The sequence below is a fragment of the Bos taurus genome, chromosome 5 (genome assembly GCF_002263795.3).
Source record: "Bos taurus isolate L1 Dominette 01449 registration number 42190680 breed Hereford chromosome 5, ARS-UCD2.0, whole genome shotgun sequence".
Classification (NCBI taxonomy): Eukaryota; Metazoa; Chordata; class Mammalia; order Artiodactyla; family Bovidae; genus Bos; species Bos taurus.
Window position 1 is genome coordinate 86,513,550 of NC_037332.1, and position 23,720 is coordinate 86,537,269.

Genomic DNA, 23,720 nt, shown 5'->3' on the forward strand with positions numbered 1-23,720 from the left:
TCGCTCAGTCGTGTCTGACTCTTTGCGACCCCCTGAATTGCAGCACGCCAGGCCTCCCTGTCCATCACCAACTCCCAGAGTTCACCCAGACTCTTGTCCATTGAGTAAGTGATGCCATCCAGCCATCTCATCCTCTGGGGTCCCCTTCTCCTCCTGCTCCCAATCCCTCCCAGCATCAGAGTCTTTTCCAATGAGTCAACTCTTCGCATGAGGTGGCCAAAGTACTGGAGTTTCAGCTTTAGCATCAGTCCTTCCAAAGAACACCCAGGACTGATCTCTTTTAGAATGGACTGGATGGATCTCCTTGCAGTCCAAGGGACTCTCAAGAGTTTTCTCCAACACCACAGTTCAAAAGCATCAATTCTTAGGCTCTCAGAGACCTTCTTCACAGTCCAACTTTCACATCCATACATGACTACTGGAAAAACCATAGCCTTGACTAGACGGACCTTTGTTGGCAAAGTAATGTCTCTGCTTTTGAATATGCTATCTAGGTTGGTCATAACTTTCCTTCCAAGGAGTAAGCGTCTTTTAATTTCATGGCTGCAGTCACCATCTGCATTGATTTTGGAGCCCCCCAAAATAAAGTCTGACACTGTTTCTACTGTTTCCCCATCTATTTCCCATGAAGTGATGGGACCAGATGCCATGATCTTCGTTTTCTGAATGTTGAGCTTTAAGCCATTTTTATTCTCATTTTAATTTGATTCTTTTTACATCTGCTTTCCTTCCAGAGGAATTTTAAGTTTGCATGTTTCAGTGTCACCTTAGACACAAGCTAGCATTAAATGCAGTATAAAACCAGAAAATATATAGTTTTCATGAGTTCAATCTTTGCTCTATAACCATTCAGTAATTTGTAGGTGTAGTAGTACAGTGATCAGTTAGATGACCTGATGACTTATGTTTTTTTTTTTCTTCTTTCTTTAACGCTTGTTCCTCAATTTGTTAAAAAAAAAAGAAAAGAAAGAGAAATTTTTAAATAACTTTTAAAATACATATGTAAAATAAATCTTACAAATAAATAATATTTAAATGGTACCTATACTTTGATGAGGGCTCCCCTGGAGGCATAGATGGTAAAAAAATCTGCCTGCAATATAGGAGACCCGGGTTCAATCCCTGGGTCGGGAAGATCCCCAGAAGGAGGAAATGGCAACCCACAGACAGAGGGGCCTGGAGGGCTGTGTCCATGGGTGGCAGAGAGTTGGACATGGCTGAACAACTGTGACTACAGTATGATGGGTTATGCGCTTGAGTTTTAATGAATACCTCTTCATCTCAGTTTCTTTCCTTGTGAAATGTGATAATTTTGTTCCTTCATGATAAAGCTGTTGTGAGGATTAAAAGAGATATTACGTTCAAGATGCTTAGTAGAGCATAAACATAAGCATTTAGCCATCATTAGAGGCACTTATCCTTGTCATTATATCCTGTATTCAGGGATTTCTCCACTGTCAGAAATGATTCCAAAAAATTCTTCCATATTTTAAGTTAGCAAGTATTTTTCTAAGATATAGCAATTATGTTCTGTACTACAGAGGTGTATGGCAAATGGAGTTATCCATCTCAATTTAAGTTGGTGTTGAATACACTGTTTGGGAGCCATGCCCTCATATCTAAAATAAGCTGAAAGTCTTTATGAAAATATCCTTAAGTATGAAAATCTTTCTTCTACATGTGCGACTACACAGAAACTGTTTCAGTTCTTCCTAAAAGTAATGTATCTCTCTATTTCTTTCCATTCCATAAGAGTTATTAGAATGTCTTTGCTTCTTTGACATCGATGATTATTTGTGAATAGAACAGACTTTTCCTTCTGAAGGAGAAGCTGTACGTTGATGGAAAGTTACAGTGTTTTGTTATAATGGGGAGAGTTTTCCAGCAAGGCTGAATGGTTAGTGCATAATAATGGCATCCAAAGCAGTTGGTATGTCTTGATCATTCTAATCTCCCAAACTGCTCCCCAAATAGAGGATTAACAAATAAGCGTTCTGCTCTCAACCTGCTTCCAGACTCAGACCACTTGAGTCTGGTCTCAAGTGATTTAACCTGGCCAACTCTCAAGTTATCTTATTTTTAATACGCTTGTGAGTGTAGCTGTTCTACCTGTATATCATGGAAGAAAGGAGGAAATGAAACAAACAAAGCACTGTGAAAGAAACTACAGTCCTGGAAATCCCCAGAAGGACACTTTGCACCTTACAAGTGGCCTTCTCTGATTCGTGGTACACTTATTCATGTGCTGTCAAAGAAAACATGAGAGAAAGGTGCAGAGGCAACCATTGACCAGATGCATTCAAAAGAAATGCTGTAGAAAGCTGAAAGTAGTAAAGCTAGCACCAAAGGTTTTGTGATTCTATTACACCTTCATGAAAGGGGAAGGAAGATGAGCAGGTCAGTCCATGGTTAGACCACCCAATAAGCAACCTAATCCCAGCCTTACACCAAGGAAGATAGGGCTGTGTGGAAATGTAACCTAAAGTGGGGTCCAGCTGCTCCCATTCAAGAAGTCAATAAAGAAACAAGGTTGGTGAAAAGGAAAGTTTATTTTATTTTGGATGCCAGTGGGAGAAGAGGGGAGAGACTCCTCTCCAAAGGCTGACTCCACCCCTCAACCCCCCTACTCTGACAATCAATGGGCTAGAGTCTTTATAGACAGACAACGTGAATTACACGCAGAAACAGCACAGTCAGCTCTGACAGTCATCTTGAAATTGGTCATCAGTGGTCTGACTGATCAGTGTCATCTTGATTATTTTAAGTACAATTAATCTTCAGTGCCAGGGTCAGTTTGTTTCCATTTCTTGAGGCCAGTTCTCAAAATTGTGGCAACTTATGTCATGGTTACAGTCTAGTCCTCATATAGTTAACGTCTTCCACCTGATAGGGATTTCAGTATCTGTAAGACAGCGCACAGGATATGGCTCAGAATATTATCTGTAGTCCTTGAGAAGGAACTAAAGATCCTTAATTATGTTTAATGACTAATCTATTATTATTTGGTCTCCTTCGACTCTTTTCTGTTTGTTTCTACATGTTCTCACTTTTCTGATTAAACTTATTCTTTGGCTAAAATTTTTCCACAGACGAAAGGCAGGCTGAGGACATGGGGGACAAGGACCATACGGTCCTGCTCTATGTCAGAAATAAATAAATAAAGAACAGTTTGACATTAAAAAGCGTCATAGCGCTAATCAGAATGCTGTGTTATTTTGAATGATACAGCCAAGTGGTTTGGCACTGTAAACATTTTAATCCTTAGGAATAGTAAAGATTTTAAAATAGGAAGCTATTTTCAAAAACCTACCTCTTTTCCTCTTGGAAATCTCTCTCTCTCTTACTTTTATATCTTCCTGTTTCCCTCTCTTTCTTATCTTTTCTGCTGTATATTTTTAGTTGCCACCCCTCTGTTAGTCCTTCTCTACCTGTCTTCCCCTTTTCTCTGTCCTTCAGTTTTTTCCTCCCTCTCTTGTTCGTCAAGATCTGAGACACTAGTTACCCTTTTATTCTCCCACAATTGTGAAAAATGGAGCTGCCATCTCCTTTAGAACTATTTGCTTGTTAGCTAAACAACTATAATAATAATCTGCTGAGTCAAGAGTTTTCATTTTGAATAGCAAATGGCAAGGATGGAGGCTATCAGAGCAAAATGTATCTGGGCTGATTTTTTCACTCTAAATGGAAGATCTCCTGGAGAAGGAAATGGCAAACCACTCCAGCATTCTTACCTGGAGAACTCCATGGGCAGAGGAGCCCAATAGGCTATAGTCCATGGGATTACAAAGAGTCGGACACTACTGAGCTGTTGGAGGCATAGCTGATAACATTCTAAATGATTGTAGAAGATACTAGCCTAGAGATACCTTCATCCATAATTCATCTTTTGTTATAAAAGCCATGAACACATCAATGATGGAGGCTTCCGTTTAGACGATAACACCAACTCTTCCGAGATTAGGGAAAAACTGTGGATTCTCTTGGAAAACAAAAGTATAGTGATGGAAACACAGCTCGTTATTTTTATGCTAAGAAAGTACTGAACAATTGGTTTCTTAGCATCAGCTGAAATGGAAAGAATTATTTTTCACTTTGTTTATTTAATAGTCTTCTATCAGTACTTTATAATAGTTATCTCAGATGGTGGGTGGTGACCTCTGGCTACCTGCTCTCCTGCACACTCACACCATTTATTATTCATTATTTATGCACATGTGGATATATGAAAGATAGAGATTAAGTCTAAGGGTTGTAGTGTTTTTAAAAATCTTTATAATCTATGAAAGAAAGAGTTAGTTGCTCAGTTATGTCTAACTCTTTACAACCCCATGGACTGTAGGCCACTAGGCTCCTCTGTCCGATTATTATTATTATTTCAATTAGTATTCCAGTTATTTAAATTATTATTATAACTGTTTAGCTAATAAACATATAGTTCCAAAGAAGATAACAGCTGCTTCTCCAGCAGATCCTCCCAACCCAGGGATCAAACTCAGGTCTCCTGCATTGAAGACAGATTCTTTACTGTCTGAGCCACCTGTTAGCAAATTCCCACTTTTCCTTGACTTTTCTCTTGGGAAGGGAGGTCAGAATTATAGGAATGCTAAGTCAAAGTTGTTGAACAAGATCATTTTTTTTCATGTGTATAATCCTATCATTTATTTTGTAATTTATAAAAAACATGTAGTACATTTGACTATATTTGGGGTATACAGTTCCATGAGTTTTAGCCACTACCACTATTAGAACAAACAGTAAAAAATCTGCCTGCAGTGAGGAGACCTGAGTTCGCTCCCTGGGTGGGAAGATCCTCTGGAGAAGGGAATAGCTACCCACAAGGCAATGGCACCCCACTCCAGTACTCTTGCCTGGAAAATCCCATGGACAGAGGAGCCTGGTAGGCTGCAGTCCATGGGGTGACTAAGAGTCGGACACGACTGAGCGACTTCACTCTGACTTTTCACTTTCATGCATTGGAGAAGGCAATGGCAACGCACTCCAGTATTCTTGCCTAGTGAATCCCAGGGATGGGGGAGCCTGGTGGGCTGCCGTCTGTGGGGTGACACAGAGTCGGACACAACTGAAGCGACTTAGCAGCAGCAGCAGCCAGTATTCTTGCCTGGAGAATTCCATGGACAGTGGAGCTTGGCGGGCAACAGTCAATGGGGTCACAAAGAGTCGGACACGACTAAGCAACTAATGCTTTCACTATTAGGACACAAGACAATTCTCTTACCTCTCCCCACACACACACAATTCCTTTGGTTTCCATAACCACCTAGGAAGGAAATTCTCTCATCTCCTGCCCAGGAAATCTCAACCTTCATTGATAAGACAGCTGAAGCCGAGAAAAACCAACCTTCTTACAGTTCAACAACTGTTTTTACACTCCATCCTTTCTAATATGGCATTCTACTCTCTCTATTGTCCTTGAATTTGACATTCTTTGTTCATACCCAAGAAAGTATACATTTGGTTTTTTTTTTTAATATTAATGTCTCATCTTATGTTGCTGCAGCAGTGACTTAAGTATTTAATTTCTGCTTTTCACTTCACTTTTAAAATCTTGATTGTGACTTAAATTTTTTCTAATTTTCATTCATCTTATATATATTTTTATCATAGTAAAATGTACATGGCATAACATTTGCCATTTTAACCATTTTAACGGTACAGTTCAGTGGCATTAAGTTGACTCACATTAAACAGCCATCACCACTGCTCATCTCTGAAACTACTCCATCATCACAATCTGAAAGTCCTTACCCATTAAACAGTAACTTTCTGATTTTCCCATACCTCAAGCCCCAGGTATAACCACTATTCTACTTTTTGTCTCTGAATTATCTAATCAGGATACCCCATATAAGTGGAGTCCTACAAGATTTGGCCTTTTGTTTCTGGATTATTCATTTAGCACAGTGTCTTCAAGGTTCATCCATGTTGTATGCATGTGTCAGAATTTTCCTCCTTACCAAACCTGAATAATATTCTATCGTTTATATATACATTGTAATGATATTCTATATAACCTGTTTATGTGTACCACCTTTTTGTTTATCAGTTCATCTGTTGGTAGGTATTTGGGCTGTTTTTACATTTTGGCTATTGTGAATAATATGAACATGGATGTGCAAATATCTGTTCTAATTCCTGCTTTCAGACTTTTTGGGTATATCCTCAAAAGTAGGATTGCTGGATAATATGGTAATACTGTGCTTAATTTTTTAAGAAATTGACATAATGTTTTCTAGAGACAATGCAGAAGGATTCCAATCTTTTCCATATCCTCACCAACATTTGTTATTTTTCTAGATAGCCATCCTCATGGGTGTGAGGTGGTATCACACTGTGATTTTGGTTTGCGCTTCCCTAATGGGTAGTAATGTTGAGCATCATATCATGTACCTTATTAGCCATTTCTGTATCTTTAGATCCTTTTAATAGTACTCCTGGTAATTGATTCCTGAATAATGTTTGCTTTTTCATTTTTCTCACTTTAAGTGGGTCTTTAATTACTATTTGTTGACTGAAAGAGGGACACATGAATGAACCATTACTAACGAGAGTATTTATATCTCAATACCCACTAGATTTGCTACCTGAGTCAGGTTCCTTAACTTTGTTAAGCTATATTTTCATAATCTGTAAGTGGGGCTACTAATACCTGCCCCATTGGATCATTATGTAGATGAAATACTGTGCAAAATACTTCTGATACAGTGATATATCAACATGAAATGAAAATTTGCTAATAAAAATGTTAATTAATAAGTATCTGTTTAAGTTCTATAATACTTAAATGCTGAATGTTTCTTTGCTGTTCACATCTTAGGAGTACCCTCTTAAAAGAATATAAAATTTTTTAAAGCACAAATTTCATAGGAACTAGATCAGTATCTTTCAAGAGATGCTTATTGACTAAATTAAAGAATGATGAATGAATGCATATGCACACACACACACACACATTTTTAAGCTGCATTTGATCTGTGTGGCTTTTTTCATTACTAACAGTGAATCCAAAATATTGTGTTGCCTCAAACTCTATTGGATTGTTATTTTAAAAAACCATTAAATCTCTGGTAAAGTATTGAGTTAAAGGGAAAGAGTGAAAATTGGGTTTTGTTTCTTTTTATGGGTTAAAATGATAAGCTCTGGGTGATTTTTATTTAAATTTTATGTCTGATATTTTTCCAACTCTACTGCATTAGTAACACAGTATCTCTTATCTCTATTAATAAAATAATAGTAATATTTACTAACTAAATTAATAAGGCTATAGTGCAGCATCTATAGAGGATATTGTGATTCTTTCATTATAGTTTGTAGGAAGTATGATATACTAGAAAAGTACTGGATCAATGGTAAGTCAGTTTGATGTTGATAGACTTTAATGGGTAAATCCTCCCAATTATGTAAGAGGAAACACTACTGAAAAATGTGTTTCCTATACTAAAGTATTTTCACTTTAAATCAGATTGACTTTATCTTCATTTTTTTTCCAATCATCCTTTTAATTTTCAAACTGACTGAGATCTGAGGTTGGTGTTCACATACTGATTTCAACCAAACGTCGAGGTGTAAGATCAGAAGAGGAATAAAAGATGGTCAAGATAAAAAAGAAATGTTAGATTTTTTAAAAAAAGCTAATTTGTCACTTCACTCATTGAGTATGAACTGAATAGACTTCTAACCCTTAAAATACTTTTTTCCCCTCTCTTTATTGCCTGGAATCTTAAGAGCTTTATCATTTGCAGTCATAAAATGAAAATATACACCAAACCCTCAAAGGGCAAGTATGAAATTAAATTATATTTGGGCAGCTGTAACCTTTTAAAACGATCAGATTCCAGTTAATGTATTTCTTCCTGTTCCAAGTGCTGCCATGGTGTTTGATGGTGGGAAGCAGTCCAAAGGGCATTGGGAGATAATAAATTCACTGTAAATTTCACCCCAAGGCATGTCTCGATACACCAAGGCCTCCATTTAGCAAGACTGACCTAAAACTCTTGTCACATCCAAAGGTCACTGAGGTTGGGGTTGGTGTGTCCCATCTATCTTTCCTTGATGTAAAGAATGACAGTTGAAACAGGACTGTGCTCATAAACAGTCATCTGAATATGAAAAAGAAGCTCACTTTGGAGTAGGTGGGGAAAGTAAAGAGAGAAGCATCTTTCACAGTGGGACTGGCAAATACTCTGCTTTTTGCAAAGTCAGTGAAAGGTTGACATGATCTCATCGCTTCTGTTTCACACTACTGGATTTGGTTAATTTAGAATCAGGTGTTTTTCTCTCTTGCTTTTATTTATATTTGTTTCCCAAAGCCTTAGGGTGATTTTTAGTAACTATTTTTTAGATGACTGTAATATTTCCAACCTACTTTTACTTTAAAATAATACTCCTTCCCTGATTTAAAACTGTTCTTTTCAATTAAATTAATTTACAAGATGAGCCAGTGCATGTGAAACAAATTAAGAGAAAAATTATTTTTAAAAAATGAAGCTTAATATGGTACTGAGATATAGTGTTGGTTTTTTTTTTCCTCTATTGTCCACTTAATCATATCCTTTTTTATTGTGGTAGAATATGTAGAACAATAAAATTATCATTTTACTTTTCTTAAATATGCAATTGAGTAACATTAAATTCCTTCCCAATTTGTGTAATCATCACCATTATTTCTTTCCCAAAATTTTTAGGTATCCCAAATGGAAACTATAACTCCTGATTTCTCATTTCCCTCCTCCCCTCAGCCCCTAGTAACTTCTTTTCCACCCTCTGTCTCTATGAATTTGCCTACTCTATGTACCTCATATAACTGAATCTTACAATATGGGTCCTTTAGTGTCTGGTGGATTTCACTTAGCACACTGTTTTCAAGGCTCATCAATGGTGTAACTTGTATCTGTGAATTATTACTTTCAAGAATGACTTCATTTCTTTCAAAAACAGTACTTTTAAATGTCAGAAATCAGGAATATATAAATTATCAATTGTAATAATCATAAGTAATATATAGTGTAATATGGAGAAATAATAGACAATTTCTGGACAGATATAACAGAAGATTGAAGTCTTATAATTCTTCTTAGGGAAAAACATTATTTTTTTTCATCAATACTAGGATTTCTGTTTATTGATATGTTCTAAGGGTCTGAAATAGTGTTTGGTGCATAATAGGTGCCCTATAAATAAATATTAAAAGAATCAATCAATGTAAGGCAGGAAAGTAGAAGTTATAATTGATTATTCCTCTGAACTACTTCAATGACATATGAGAAATATGTCCTGCACAATTGAAAAGGAGGTCATTTGTGATCAGAGAAGATAATGAAAGTCAAAACGCACTCTAAATGCAAGGCTTGTTTTTGTTATTTTAATTGATTTAAGAGTAATATGTGTTTTGGGTAATGCAAGTATTAATAGCTAATTTTAAATATATAGTTTTTATATTTTTAAATGGTCTAGGAAAATCAAGGTTAGTGACTAAGAATCAAAGCAAAATACAAAGCTTTAAAAATAAGATTAAATTCTTAGTATAAATTATATAGGATTTCCCTGTGGTTCAGTGGTAAAGAACCCACCTGCCAATTCAGGAGACATGGGTTTGATCCCAGGTTGAGACGATCCCCTGGAGAAGGAAATGGCAACCCACTCGAGTATTCTTGCCTGGGAAATCCCATGGCCAGAGGAGCCTGGCAGGCTACAGTCCTTGGGGTCCTAAGAGTTGGACATGACTTAATGATTAAACAATAACGACATAAATTATACAGGAAAGAGCAAGTATTTAAATAAGGATGAGACTCAGAAAGTTGAAAATTTTATATCAAAATTTATTCTATATTTTGAATCAATTTTAAATCATGTAAAAAAGCAATTAGGTAAATGTCATTTTAGTTAAAAGTGGGGTATGGGTGAATCAAAACCTTCCAGTCAATTCTTCATATTGTACACAGACTAACCTCCTGGAAATGCAAATCTAGTTACGTCATTCCTCTTCCTAAACTGTTCCAAATTCCCACCTTTCCAAACACTCCTTCCCTGACACTGGAGTTTCACTGACCTTCCGTGTACTTGTCTTTCTCTCTCCTACCACAAGGTTCTTCGGCCAGTACTTTTTTCTGCTCCATGTATGTAGTCACACCATAGCATCCTTCTGATCTCCAAGGAATCATATTTAAAGGGAAGACTTTCTTGGTCTGTCTGATCATACTATAACTGTTTCTTAAATGTTCTCCTCTTTCCCTGTCTCTTAAATTCATTCTCCCCTATTAATTAAGTAGAAAACCAAACTGAAGCAGTGTTAATATTCACTGGCCAAGTGGAAGGAAGAGGATGAAAATGCTAGGGAAAATGTCCTCTGGGACTTCTCACTCCCTTCCCTCCCTACATCTGTACCAATGTAGTTACCAGCAGAAGAGCCCCGCTCTGTCAGAAGTACTGTTAGAATTGTCTTCCCCAGGCTTGTTCATCTCTTTACTCCAAAGCCTCAGAGCCAACTACTGTGTTTAAATGACCAGAAAAGAGCTTCATAAGGCACAGAGGTTAAGCATTATAGGTGCTAATAAAAAATTTGGATTTTAACCTCAGCTTACCTATGTGACTTTGGACAAACAACTTTTATTTTCTGTGTACTTTAGTGTCCTCTACAAAACAGTAATGTATTTCCTAAGGCCGTTGAGAAAGTTCAGAGAGACATGGCCTGGGCCTGGCACACTGTAAGCTTCCTATAAACGCTAGCTATTATGATTATTTTTGCTGCTGCTATTATCATTCTGTATGTAGATTTCTTTTGAAATTTAAGCTAATTCATCTTAATGTAGGTACTCAACCAACACTAATAATAATATGCAATATTTTCTTAATGTTAAAGGTTTATAATGAAGTAAATGAGGGAAAATATAAGGCGGAAATCTATAGGAAGAAGTCTTTTAATATGATAAGTGTTGTCTGTTAGTGCTAACAGGGATTTACACATATACATGCACTCCAGTATGAATTGGTGCGCTTCCCAGGCAGCATTAATGGTAAAGAACCTGCCTGCGACATAAAAAGAAATGGGTTTGATCCCTGCCGTCAGCAGGATCCCCTCAAGGAGGGCATGGCAACCCACGCCAGTATTCTTGTCCGGAGAATCCCTTGGACAGAAGAGCCTGGCCGGCTGCAGTCCATGGGACTGCAAAGAGTCAGACCATGACTAAAGCGACTTTGCACGCACAGACACGGAAGACAAAAAAAATCTTTAGTGGTTCTGTGCTTTCTTCAGGGATAGTAGAGTTCTATCACTAGAGATTAAGGAAGTTGCTTACTGTTGAAGACTTTAACTCCTGGTCTTGAAAACTGTCTTTGACTCAGAGCTTAGGAAAAATCTTGTTACCTGTGGCTAACAGGGAGGGATATAAGTTTATCATGTGAAGTTTCATAAGTAACATTGCTACACATATGGTAAGTTTATATGATATGCAGTAGAAGAGAGAATTTTAAGGAATACTGACATCACTACTTATTTAACTTGGACAGTTAAGGAGCTTTCATTTCCCCGTTGAACATACAGAATTGTTGTGGTGATCTCTGAAATAGCATGAAGACTTCTAGCAGAGTGGATGGTACATCATAGTCACTGAGAAAATCATAGATCCTGCACTTCCTCTCCCAAATGTGCTAATAACTATTTGCATCCAGCAAGTATACATTCTGGAAGTGAGTCTGTTTAATATAAAAGATTTTATATATATATATATATACACACACACATATATATAGTCTAATTTGATATGAACTAGCACTCATTTTCTTTTTGTATTGAGTCAGAATACTCTTTTTAATGTTTTTTTTTTTTTTTTAGAATACTCTTTTTAATGTTTTGATTGCACCCCCCTCAATCTGTGGGGATAACGCAAACAGTAATTTCACAGTGATGAGCTTAGTCAAAGATAAGTGTCTGTTTTAAAAAAATCTTTTTGATAATACTCAGCTTTTCTGTATTTAATGGTGAATTCTTGGAAACAAAAGGTTTTTTTCCCCTGAGAAACATTTCTTATTGTTACTTTGAAAGGAATTTCAACAGTGTTTTTATTCCCATAAAGTAAACTAATTAAGCATATGAGTATAGTCACTGATATAGAAAAGATTTGAAGAGCTATCCAGCCAGTGTCGTCCTTACCTTGCCAAATGGAGATGTATTTACTGGTTGGTGACCTCAGGAAGAGATGCAGAGTGTTCATCTTCCCACAATAATGAATGGCAAGTCTGGAGCAGCATAAAAAGGGTCAAGCGAATAGGTTATACATCATATGGGGAGGCAGATGTTGGAACATATTGTAATGGATTACTGTGCAGTACATGAAGATGGCTTGTGGAGTAGGAAAAAAAAAAACAAGAAAGGAGTGAGAGAGAAAGAGAAAAACTATCAGTTGGTGTTTTCTTGCCTGACTCTTGCGTATATATTTGGTTCTTTAAGGAACTTCTTCAATTATAAAAGTCAAAATGTTTTTCAAGCTATTCAAGACTTATTGGTGTGTAATAAAAGGAAAAAAGCCTTTTAAAATCTGTTTCATTTGAAGTGTTTCTTATTTATATGCTTCAGTATCTGCAGTGTGACAGAGACAGCATGAGAGCATCCTACCTGTGAAAAAGGTCTTAAGATTTAAGGAAGTTCAAATGTGTTCTTTAATTTTTAGCAGGATGCCATCTTCACACCCTCTCAACTCTGTATCCCTCTTTGATAGCTCCGTATTCTTTCCAGGTATCACACTGAGTGAAACCAAATTTGGGATAAAATAACAAAGCTCAATCTATGTATTATTAATATTTGGTGATAACAGCATTACATAGATAATATAGCTTTTGTACATGTATTCACTATAGATTTTTTTTAATAGAAAAATCACACTACAGCCAGACATAATATTTTACTTTTCTTTTCTAATTTTTCAAAGACATATCACCCAGGAGTAGTGTATTTCAGGAGATGTGGATCATGATAGCAGTAGTTTCTGTCTTGGAGCCCTTTCCAGCCAGCCCCATATTTCCTCAGGCATGTTTTCCTAGTGGCTCACCTGTTTTCTGTGAAGGCACAACATTCCTTTCCTGAGGTGGATAACAATTATTTTCCCCTGGTGGCTTGTCTTCTTCCTGTAATCCTGAACTCACCTTCGCATGTCACCTGACCACCCAGCCTTTTGAAGACTATATCCACTCAAGTTATTTCCTTGCTTAACATACTTATGAAACTCTGATATTTCAACAGCTTCAAATCATTTATTTTTTTAAAATTATGCACCATTGATATGCTATTACTTGAGGATGAGGGGGTTGGATGGCATCACCGACTCAATGGACATGAGTTTGAGTAAGCTCCGGCAGTTGGTGATGAACAGGGAAGCCTGGCTTACTGCAGTCCATGCGGTCACAAAGAGTCAGACACGACTGAGTGACGGAACTGAACTAAACTGATCCTTCATTTCTACAAATCTGTACAAAGTCTGAATTTACTTTCTCTTTCAGTTTGATACATTTCTTTCTTTTCTTCAAGTTTTGTGAGGAACTTTGTCCAAATCCTGGATCTTCCACATTCTGTAAATGTATTTAAACTTGCTTCTAGAAGTGACTGTGATGGACGCAGTCTGTCACTCCCATTGCCCTCTTGAGAATAACTCCTCACCTGGAACGCTAGACTGGAGGTGAAGTGAAAACTCCTCCCGAATTCCTCCAGGTGCCTTTCTTTCAGCCCCTTTCTCCCAGGGTCTGTGGTGGATCTGGTGAAGTGGCGGGAGTAATGCCTCACTCCCCAGCCCCCACCGCACTTACCTGGGTTAACCACCAAGAAAGTTGTGAGTAGGCAACTCTAGACATCTCCTCACTACCCCAAGCCTTTCACCCTCACACAGACTTGACAAACTGTCTCAGTCTTTAGAGCTGGCTGTCAACCCTAAGTATATAGTCGTCATTTTCTTCCAGCAGTCACCTAGTGCATGCCACTTCAGTCGAGTCTGACTCTTTGCAACCCCACAGGCTGTAGCCGACCAGCCTCCTCTGTTCATGCGATTCTCCAGGCAAGAATACCGGAGTGGGTTGCCAGGAAGATCTCCAGGGGATCTTCCAGACCCAGGGATTGAACCCACGTCTCTTGCATTGCTGGCAGTTTCTTTACCACTAGCACCACCTGAGAAGTCTTAGTGGTTAATAAAAGTTATCAACTTTCAGAACTCACTTTGGCATGCTAGTATTCCTTGATGGGTACAAAGAGTGCATGGTCTTTTAAAATCTTTATTGCACTTCTCTACTACTACTTTTAATTCTTGAAAATTAAAAAATTATTATTGTGTAAGTATATAGATAGAAAAATCATATGAGAGGAAAATATGTTTAATTGTATTACTTTTTGTTGTCATTGTATTGTTTATCATTATGGACCTTTTGATAACAGCTATACACTGCTATTAAACTGGACATTCTCAGTCTGATAGGTTTTATTCTTTGAAGTTGAATTCAAATTTCAAGAACCCTTATAACTGAATGATAAAAAACCCAGCTTTTTAAAAGAGCAAATGATCTGAATAAAATTTTAGAAAGAAGCCATAGAAATGACTTAATGGGCCTTCCTTGGTGGTCCAGCAGCTAAGATTCTGTGCTTCCAATGCAGGGGATTCTGATTCAGTCCATGGTAGGGAACCTAAGATCCCTCACGCCATGAGGGGCTGCCAAAAAAAAACTAAAAGTAAATTTTAAAGAAAGAAGATTTTTTTTTAAATTGCTAATAAGTACATGAAAAAGATGTTCAGTATCACCAGTCACTAGGGAAATGCAAATTAAAACCACAATAAGGTGCCACTTCACTTCTATTAGAATACTTGTGATCAAAGATAGTACCAAAAAATTGATGATAGCGGCCAGTTAGAATACAGAAAGGTTCAGCCATTTTAGCAAGTTTGGCAGTTTCTTGACAAAGCAAACAGTAACTTACCATCTCTATATCCTTGTGCTCAGTTGTGTCTGATGCTTTGCAACCCCATGGACCGTAGCCTGCCAGGCTTCTCTGTCCATGGGATTTCCCAAGCAAGAATACTGGAGTGGATTGCCATTTCCTACTCAGAGGATCTTCCCAACCCAGGAATTGAACTCTCATCTCTTGCCTCTCCTGCAAAGATAGATTCTTTACCACTAGGGCTACTTGGGAAGCCTTTTAGATTCATAGAGGGACTATTCTTGATAACCTAAAATTGTAAACAAACAAAATGTCCATCAACTGGATAAGCAGATAAACAAATATGATATATCAATGCAAATGAGTGCCATTCAGCAGTACGATGGAGCAGAATACTTATACAGCTACAACACAAAGGAATCTCAAAAACATCCTAAGTGGAAGAAGACAGATCTTTTTTTCTTCAGTCTCCTCCAGTTCTGCCCCACAATTTTACATGTTATGTTCACTTACCTGGAATATCTCTCCATTCTAACTTTCTGTTGCAACTTCCTTAAAGCCTCCTATTCAATAGGACTGTAGCTGGGTGCCACCTTATAGTGCTTTAAACAAGAATCACAGCCAAGAAATCTGTCCCGTCTAGAACAAAGCCATTTATCTTCTCTTGAGTGGAGCTGGGAGCTAGAACGGTGGGAGTGCAAGCTGTGGGCCCAGTCTTGAAACAGCAAGAATCTAAATTCACATCTGCCCTCCAGATCATATTAGTTCATGGAGGGGAAAATATGTATAACATAGAATTTGCCATTTAGCCATTTTTAAATGCATGTATCATTGGTATGAAGTACATTCACATTGTTGTGCAGCCAAAATGACCGTCCGTCTCCAGAATTTTCTCATCTTCCCAAATTCACATTCTGTTGCTATTAAGCAGTTACATCCCTTCCACTTCCCCACTCCACCCTCAGCGCCTGGGGACCACCGGTCTTTATGTCTCTATGAAATCGACTACACTAGGTTCCTCATATAAGAGGACTCATACAATATTTGACCTTTTATCATTGGCTTATTTCACTTTGCATAGTGTCTTCTAGGTTCATTCATGTTATAGCATTTGTCAGAATTTCCATACTTTTGAAGGCTGAATGACATTCCATTCTATGCACATTACACACTTGGCTTATCCAACCCTCCCTTGATGGGCACTTGGATCTCTTCCACCCGTTGGCTAATTATGACCAATGCTGCTGTAAGCATGGGTGTAAAAATGTCTGTTTCAGGCCCCACTTTCAGTTACCTTGAAATATATATCCAGAAGAGACTTGTTTTTGGATCATACAGTAATTGTTTCGTTCTGATGAATTACCATAGTGTTTTCCAAAAGCAGCTACACCATTTCACATTCCCAGCAGAAAGGCTCAAGGATTCCAGTTTCTCCACGTCCTCACCAATACTTGTTACTTCTTTTTTTTTTTTTTTAATGATAACTGTCCTAATGGGTTGTGAGTGATATCTCATTCTGGTATTCATTTGTACCCAGCTATTTTGAAGGTATGTTTGTTCAGGTGAGAGAATGAACCATATTTTATTAACACTTCACTAGCTTGATTTGTAAATTGTAAATTTTTATATATGTGGCATGGATTTTCTATTTGTACTTTTGCCCTGGAATCCAGCAGATTTTAGGTCTATCATGTTTTTTGTGCAATGTGCTTGAAAAACATAAAAAAAGAGCCTATGGTATTAAAGCAAGAAGTCCATGTTTAAACTCAAGTTGCTTTGATAATTTTCTGTGAAGAAACATTATGAAAAATAATGTACAAAGCAAATTTATTCCCATCGAAACATGCTGATATGTTTTGAAAGATTTTCTTCAGTACATTAGTTTCTCTTTAAACTCCACATTTAAGTTACATTAAGAAGCTGAAATTAAGCCATAAAGATAACACTTATGGAGCCTTGAAATTGCTTTCTGAATATTTTCCTCACAAATGTTAACTCTATGTCCCTTCCCTTAAAAAAACAAACATGACTGTCAGACATATCATATCTAAATGTGAATCTCTCAGGTTAGATTTAAGCTTTAGGAATATCAATTTTTAAAATCATAATAAACCACAACACACACATTTTAAAATTTCTAATCAAAATAGTTAATACATTATATACATATTAACTTTTATTGCCAGATTTAAGTCACTGCACTTAAAAAAAAATCATGTGCCATTTCTCTACATGTTTGAGCTTCAAAATTCACTTAATAAGGCAGTTTTTAGCTCTGTGATGTTCTTTTTGAAGATTTAGGGCTATATGTGTTTGTTTATATGCAAGTTTAGAAGTTACTACTTCTAATTTCTGAGTGAGAGCTTTCTCAGTCACCAAGTAAAGGACTTCAGCTTTCAGCCTTGTTTCTGTGTAAATTCTTGTGATAGATTAAAACAACTTCATTGGTCTCATTTAATTAAATATTGAAAATATATAAAAATCATTTATAGATATAGTATGCCACTTTCTATGTACCATTGTTTGATATGAAATTTCAGTTGGAGATTAAGATTCTACTTCTAACATAATATTAAACAATTAATTTAGCAAAAACAATACTAAGTGGTTGTCCAGTGTATTAGCACTCTTCACTCAAATCATGGAATCAGTTTTTTTTCCCCTTTTCATTTTCACAGCTGTTACTTAAACTGTCATTCAAATTACCACTACTAAGTTTTGACAACCTCTCTAACTCTTGTCTTCTCTTTATTCTATTTTAAACCATCAAATTGATTGCTCTCAAGCTTTCAGTGGCTTTCTCTTGCCTACATATTAAGTTTAAACTATTTTGCTTATATTTCAGGATTTTCTGTAAGTTGAATTTAGCCTAAACCCAGAACTTTTCGTTCTTCCCAAGGTTTGCTCTCAATCAGGTCATTGTCCTGTCTACCACCCCTGTGCTCCTATTTGCCATCCCATCATGCTGTCTGTTGCCTTTGTGACAGTCTACTCATTCCTGCTCCTGGACCTGGCTTTAAGTGGTGCACAGTCCCACCTCTCTTTTTATGCTCAGCTTAGCTACACCTCTATAATGAAAACATATCAGAATGCACTGAGTCATTTCCTTTTTTTTGGCATGCCTTTAACAGTGGCACACAGTTGCAGTATACTTATAGTCTCAATATTTTCTGTTTACCAGTGTTGACCTAGGGAAGAAACCATGTTTATATGTTTTCTGTATCCTCCACTGTACCTAACACAGTCCAGAGTATGTAGTAGGAGGTTGGCATGTAAATGTTGCCTAGTTTCTTGCTTGGTATAATTGTGTGCATGCTTAGTTGCTCAGTTGTGTCTAATTCTTTGCAACCCCAGGAACTGCACCCTGCCAAACTCCTCTGTCCATGGAATTTTCCAGGCAAGAATACTGGAGCAGAGTTGCCATTTCCTTGTCCAGGGGATCTTACTGATCCAGAGATCAAACCTGCATCTCCTGCATTGGCAGGTGGATTCCATACCACTGAGCCACTGGGAATCCCACTTGGTATAATTAATCCATGAATAATTATGACTTGTTACTTATTGATCAAGCATTTTTTGCCATGTGTTTTTCTGAGTGTTCTGTACACATTTTGTGATGTATTTCTCACAGTAACCATGTCAGGTTAGTTTTATTTATCCCTGAATTTGCAGATTAAGAAATTGTGGTTCAGAGTGGTCACTCAAGATCACTAGTTTAGAGCTGGGATTAGAATTGTGTTTTGCTCTGGTGGCTCAGACACTAAAGAACCTGCCTGCAATGAAGGAGACCTGGATTCCATCCCTGAATCCGGAAGATCCCTTGGAGAAGGAAATGGCAACCCACTCCAGTATTCTTGACTGGAGAGTCCCATGGACAGAGGAGCTTGGCGGGCTACAGTCTATGAGGTTGCAGAGTCAGACACAACTAAGCGACTAACACTTGCCTTCCTTTTAACTCTCCCTCCAAAAGTAGAAATGGCCCTTGAAGCAGCTTAAAATGCTCAAGATACAAAGATGTAATTTTAAGGAACAATTTGAGGCAAAAGTGAGAGTTCCTTTTATGTATTGGTAGACATAGATAAACATACTTATGAGCACATGAACACCAAGACTCTAAGTAACCAGTGAATAGATTCCAACCTAATTGTACATCATTGTCTCCATTAAAAAAGAAAATCATTGTCTGGAGTAGGTGTAGGGATAGGGGAAAGGAAAGGGAATAAGAATGCAATATTTTAAGTCATATAAAAGACAGAAAATCTAATGCTCTGTGGGATCAGGGAGTTTTAGAGATCAAACCAAATCCTTAACATATTTGTTTCCAGATAAGGGTCAAGTTATTCTTCAAGGTAAAAAAGTGTTTTTCTGTCAGTCTGGTTAACTTCATGACCTGAGTATTCTCTTTAAGCTTCAGCTTTTTATGCTTAGAACCTCTCAATTTCCTTCTGATGTTAAGAACAACTTAACTGTTTTTCATAAAAGTACACTTATTATAATACTCCTTATATTTAATTCCAGGTTTTGTCTGCTATCCTTTAAAGAGAAACATGAGCCAGTTTTGTTGTTAAACATTTTTATTTATATATAATTATGTGCATGCATGCTCAGTCGCTTCAGTTCAGTTCAGTTCAGTTGCTCAGTTGTGTCTGACTCTTTGCGATCCCATGAATCGAAGCACACCAGGCCTCCATGTCCATCACCAACTCCCAGAGTTCACTCAGACTCACGTCCATTGAGTCGCTTCAGTCTTGTCCAATTCTTCGGCGACTCCATGGACTGTATAGCCTGCCAGGCTCCTCTGTTCATGGAATTCTCCAGGCAAGAATACTGGAGTGAGTTGCCATTTCCTTCTCCAGGAAATATTCCCCACCCAGGGATTGAACCCTCGTCTCTTGCGACTCCTTCACTGACAGGTGGAATCCTTACCACTGAACCACCAGGGAGGCCCGTATATATAATTTTATATGTATATATTATTAGTATGTAAATGAGATATGTGGTTAAGGGCATGCTTGTTACTTCAGGTGGCTTTCAAGTCCCTGTAGATTCCATGCACCTCCCCTCTCAACAAGATCAGCCAATGATTCTGAGATTATATACCTCCTTCACCTCAGGTGGTGCTAGTGGTAAAGAATCTGCCTGCCAGTGTAGGAAATGCTAGAGACATGAGTTCAGTCCCTAGGTTGGGACGATCTCCTAGAGTAGAAAATAACAACCCACTACCATATTCTTTCCTAAAACATCCCATGGACACAGAAGCCTGGCAGTCCATGGGGACACAGTCCATGGGGTCGCAAAGAGTCAGACACAACTGAGCACACACACACAACACAGTGGTACAGATACCTGTCATTATGCTCAAGTCTGCTTGAATAAATGCTATAAAATACTAATCATCTCTTGACTTTCTTGTTTTATTATCAGTCAACACACCCATCTTAATGGATAAACAAATGGATATAAGTTTTTGAAAAGTTGAATTAGAATTAGTCTCAGCAGCATTTATTTTTTAAGTTGCCTACCCTTGATATATGCTGCTGCTGCTGCTAAGTCGCTTCAGTCGTGTCCGACTCTGTGCGACCACATAGACAGCAGCCCACCAGGCTCCCCCATCCCTAGGATTCTCCAGGCAGGAACACTGAAGTGGTTTGCCATTTCCTTCTCCAATGCATGAAAGTGAAAAGTGAAAGTGAAGTCGCTCAGTCGTGTTAGCAACCCCGTGGACTGCAGCCTACCAGGCTCCTCCGTCCATGGGATTTTCCAGGCAAGAGTACTGGAGTGGGGTGCCATTGCCTTCTCCCACCCTTGATATATAACCAGGTATGAACCACTGTCAGTCTCTTTAAATCTACTGAAAAGTTATTTTAACTTGTGAATGGCCAAGTTAGGTCCCAGCAGTATTAAAAGTTCTGGTTTATTTATTTGTGCAAGCCCAATGTATATCAGATCCTGTAAGACTTGAGGCCTCTTTATATTTCTGTAATATATCATAAATTCAAGGAGCACATATATTTGACACAAATTAAAATATGTTGGAAATGGATATTTCCTATTTCCAAAGCTTGTCAAACTAAGAAAATTAGATGTTTGGGGTGGGAAGTGTAATGATCTGGGAAAAGTGGAAAGTTAATCACAATTGAGGAAACATAGTTCTGTATATCTGCCCCTTGCATAGCGAAAACCAACTATTATAGAAAGGAGAGAATTAAGCATTGTTCCTTAATGTTAACCATACTGAATGTTAACCATAAATTAATATTAACCTTACTGAGGAGTGAGCTTATGATTTTTTCATCATCAATTATTTTATCTCTATATTTTTTAAAATGGCCAGTTTCCAGTAGCCTATTCTGATAAAAATATGTGTTTAATTGGGCTCGAGTATTTTAAAAATTTATCTTTTTTTCTACTCAGGAATTTTAAAGACAGTTTAACTCAGATAAACCTTAATTAATAAATAAAACCAAATGTTTCATTTATTTGAATGAGGGAAGAACATATAAGGTTTTTTTTTAATCCCAAGCATATACCATCTCCAAACTCAACTCATTCAAGTGTTTCAGTCACACTTATATTGTATTTTTAGTAATAGTTCTAATACTTCCTGGAAGTTTTGAATCTTTCTATAGTGATTGATGTTTAAACATTTAATCACCATTTATAAGTGATTAATCATCTATCTAATTAAATAATACAGATAGTCATTATTCTTTAAATACTCTGCAATAATTTTATAATGATCAAATTTAAATTTTGAGTAACTAATTTGTTCACAATTTTCTTTTTAGCTACAGAGGTTAAAATATCCCATGTCATTTTTGTAATTACTAAACAATCTTATGTTTTTGTGTATACTAAACCAGTAATATGTGTTGTTAGCTTCTAGAAGTAATTGCCACTGTAATTTTAAAGATAAGGATACCATTTACAGTACAGTGTGAAATTTGCAATATGTATTATAGTAGCCAGCCAGTATTTTAAAATACAGATATTTTAAATTTCAGTACACTGGGAAAATTTTAATTTGCAAAATGATATCCTGGGATATTGGTTATTTTCTTAATAGCTTAAAAACCAGTACAGGATGATAACAGAAGAAATTACTTTCTGAATTGCAGAACTTAATACATAGATTTTTAACTTAAGTGTGGGAAATGAGTCTTTTCTGATACTTTGAAAATGGTAAACTCCCAGTCATCATCAGTTCAGTTCAGTCGCTCAGTCGTGGCCGACTCTTTGCGACCCCATGGACTGCAGCACACCAGGCCTCCCTGTCCATCACCAACTCCCAGAGTTTACTCAAACTCATGTCCATTGAGTCGGTGATGCCATCCAGCCATCTCATCCTCTGTCGTCCCCTTCTCCTCCTGCCCTCAATCTTTCCCATCATCAGGGTCTTTTCAAATGAGTCAGTCATCATATTTGACATCATATCCTTTTACTTCTGAGGTAGTCTATTAAAAAGTGAAAGTTGCTCAGTTATGTCTGACTCTTTGCTGCCCCATGCTTATATAGAGTCCATGAAATTCTAGGCCAGAATACTGGAGTGGGTAGCTTTTCCCTTCTCCAGGGGATCTTCCCAACCCAGGGATCAAACCCAGGTCTCCCACATTGCAGGAAGATTCTTTACCAGCTGAGCCACAAGGGAAGCCCAAGAATATTGGAGTGGATAGCCTATCCCTTCTCCAGCGGATCTTCCTGACACAGGAATTGAAGCAGGGCCTCCTTCACTGAAGGCGGATTCTTTACCAACTGAGCTATCAGGGAAGTCCAATCTATTAAAGCCTTATAAATTAAATCTTATTCTTTTTTCTGATTGGGATAAGAAATAACATAATTCCAATTCATGCAAGATAAAGTGGGGGAGTAACAGTCATTTTTGATAGTATTAATATACTTCTTTGTAATTTCTCTTGTCGGGAATGTATTTTGCATTAGTTTGCATAAAAAATAAGTCATGATTTTTAAAATAATTTTAATGTCCTGTTTTTGTTTAGACCAAAGTCACTGGAAACTGTGAAAAAAATATAAATATGTTTTCATGTAAATAAATGCCAGTTTTCAGTTTTCATTATTTCATTTATAGAGAGATCCCACTTATCAGAGTCTCTGGTTTATCCTGAACAGTTTCAGTCTTTCATATTTCTCTCAGAGAAAAACCAAGATAATCCAGAGAACTATTTGACAGTACTCTTCTTTGAAAACTTTATCTTTAGCAGCAATCTTTTTATTACAGAAGTTCTAGCTTGCATAGTAAAAGCTATCCAAGAACTCTTAAGACAAATGAGAAATGAGAAATTGTGCTGTATTTTATACATATATATACGTATATACATGTGTGTGTGTGTGTGTGCGTGTGTATACTTATTTATTGGAAGCTTCCCTGGTGGCTCAGACAGTAAACAATCTGCCTGAAGTGCAGGAGACAGGAGACCAGTGCAGGAGATCTGGGTCAAGAGGATCCACTGGAGGAAGAAATAGCAACCCACTGCAGTATTCTTGCCTGGAGAATTCTATGGACAGAGGAGCCTGCTGGGCTACAGTCCATAGGGTCACAAAGAGTCAGACACGACTGAGTGACTAACACACACATACTTATTTATTAATACTTATATGTGTATATATAGATACTTGCTTCTTCAATCATATTTTTTTAACTTTCACAAACTGCTACTTGGAGATGAAAAGAGTGTTAATCTAAACATTTGAGGTGACTCCTGAATCGAAAGCAACCTACTTGTTTTAAGATACTACATGATATGGCTATAGTTCACAAGTAAAATTTTCCCTT

The 23,720-nt window shown here is 37.2% G+C and overlaps 1 protein-coding gene across 15 annotated transcripts in view; it reads left to right on the top strand.

The window, feature by feature from the left end:
- Window positions 1–23,720, top strand: part of SOX5 (SRY-box transcription factor 5) — a 1,174,568-nt gene that overhangs the window by 1,056,909 nt on the left and 93,939 nt on the right.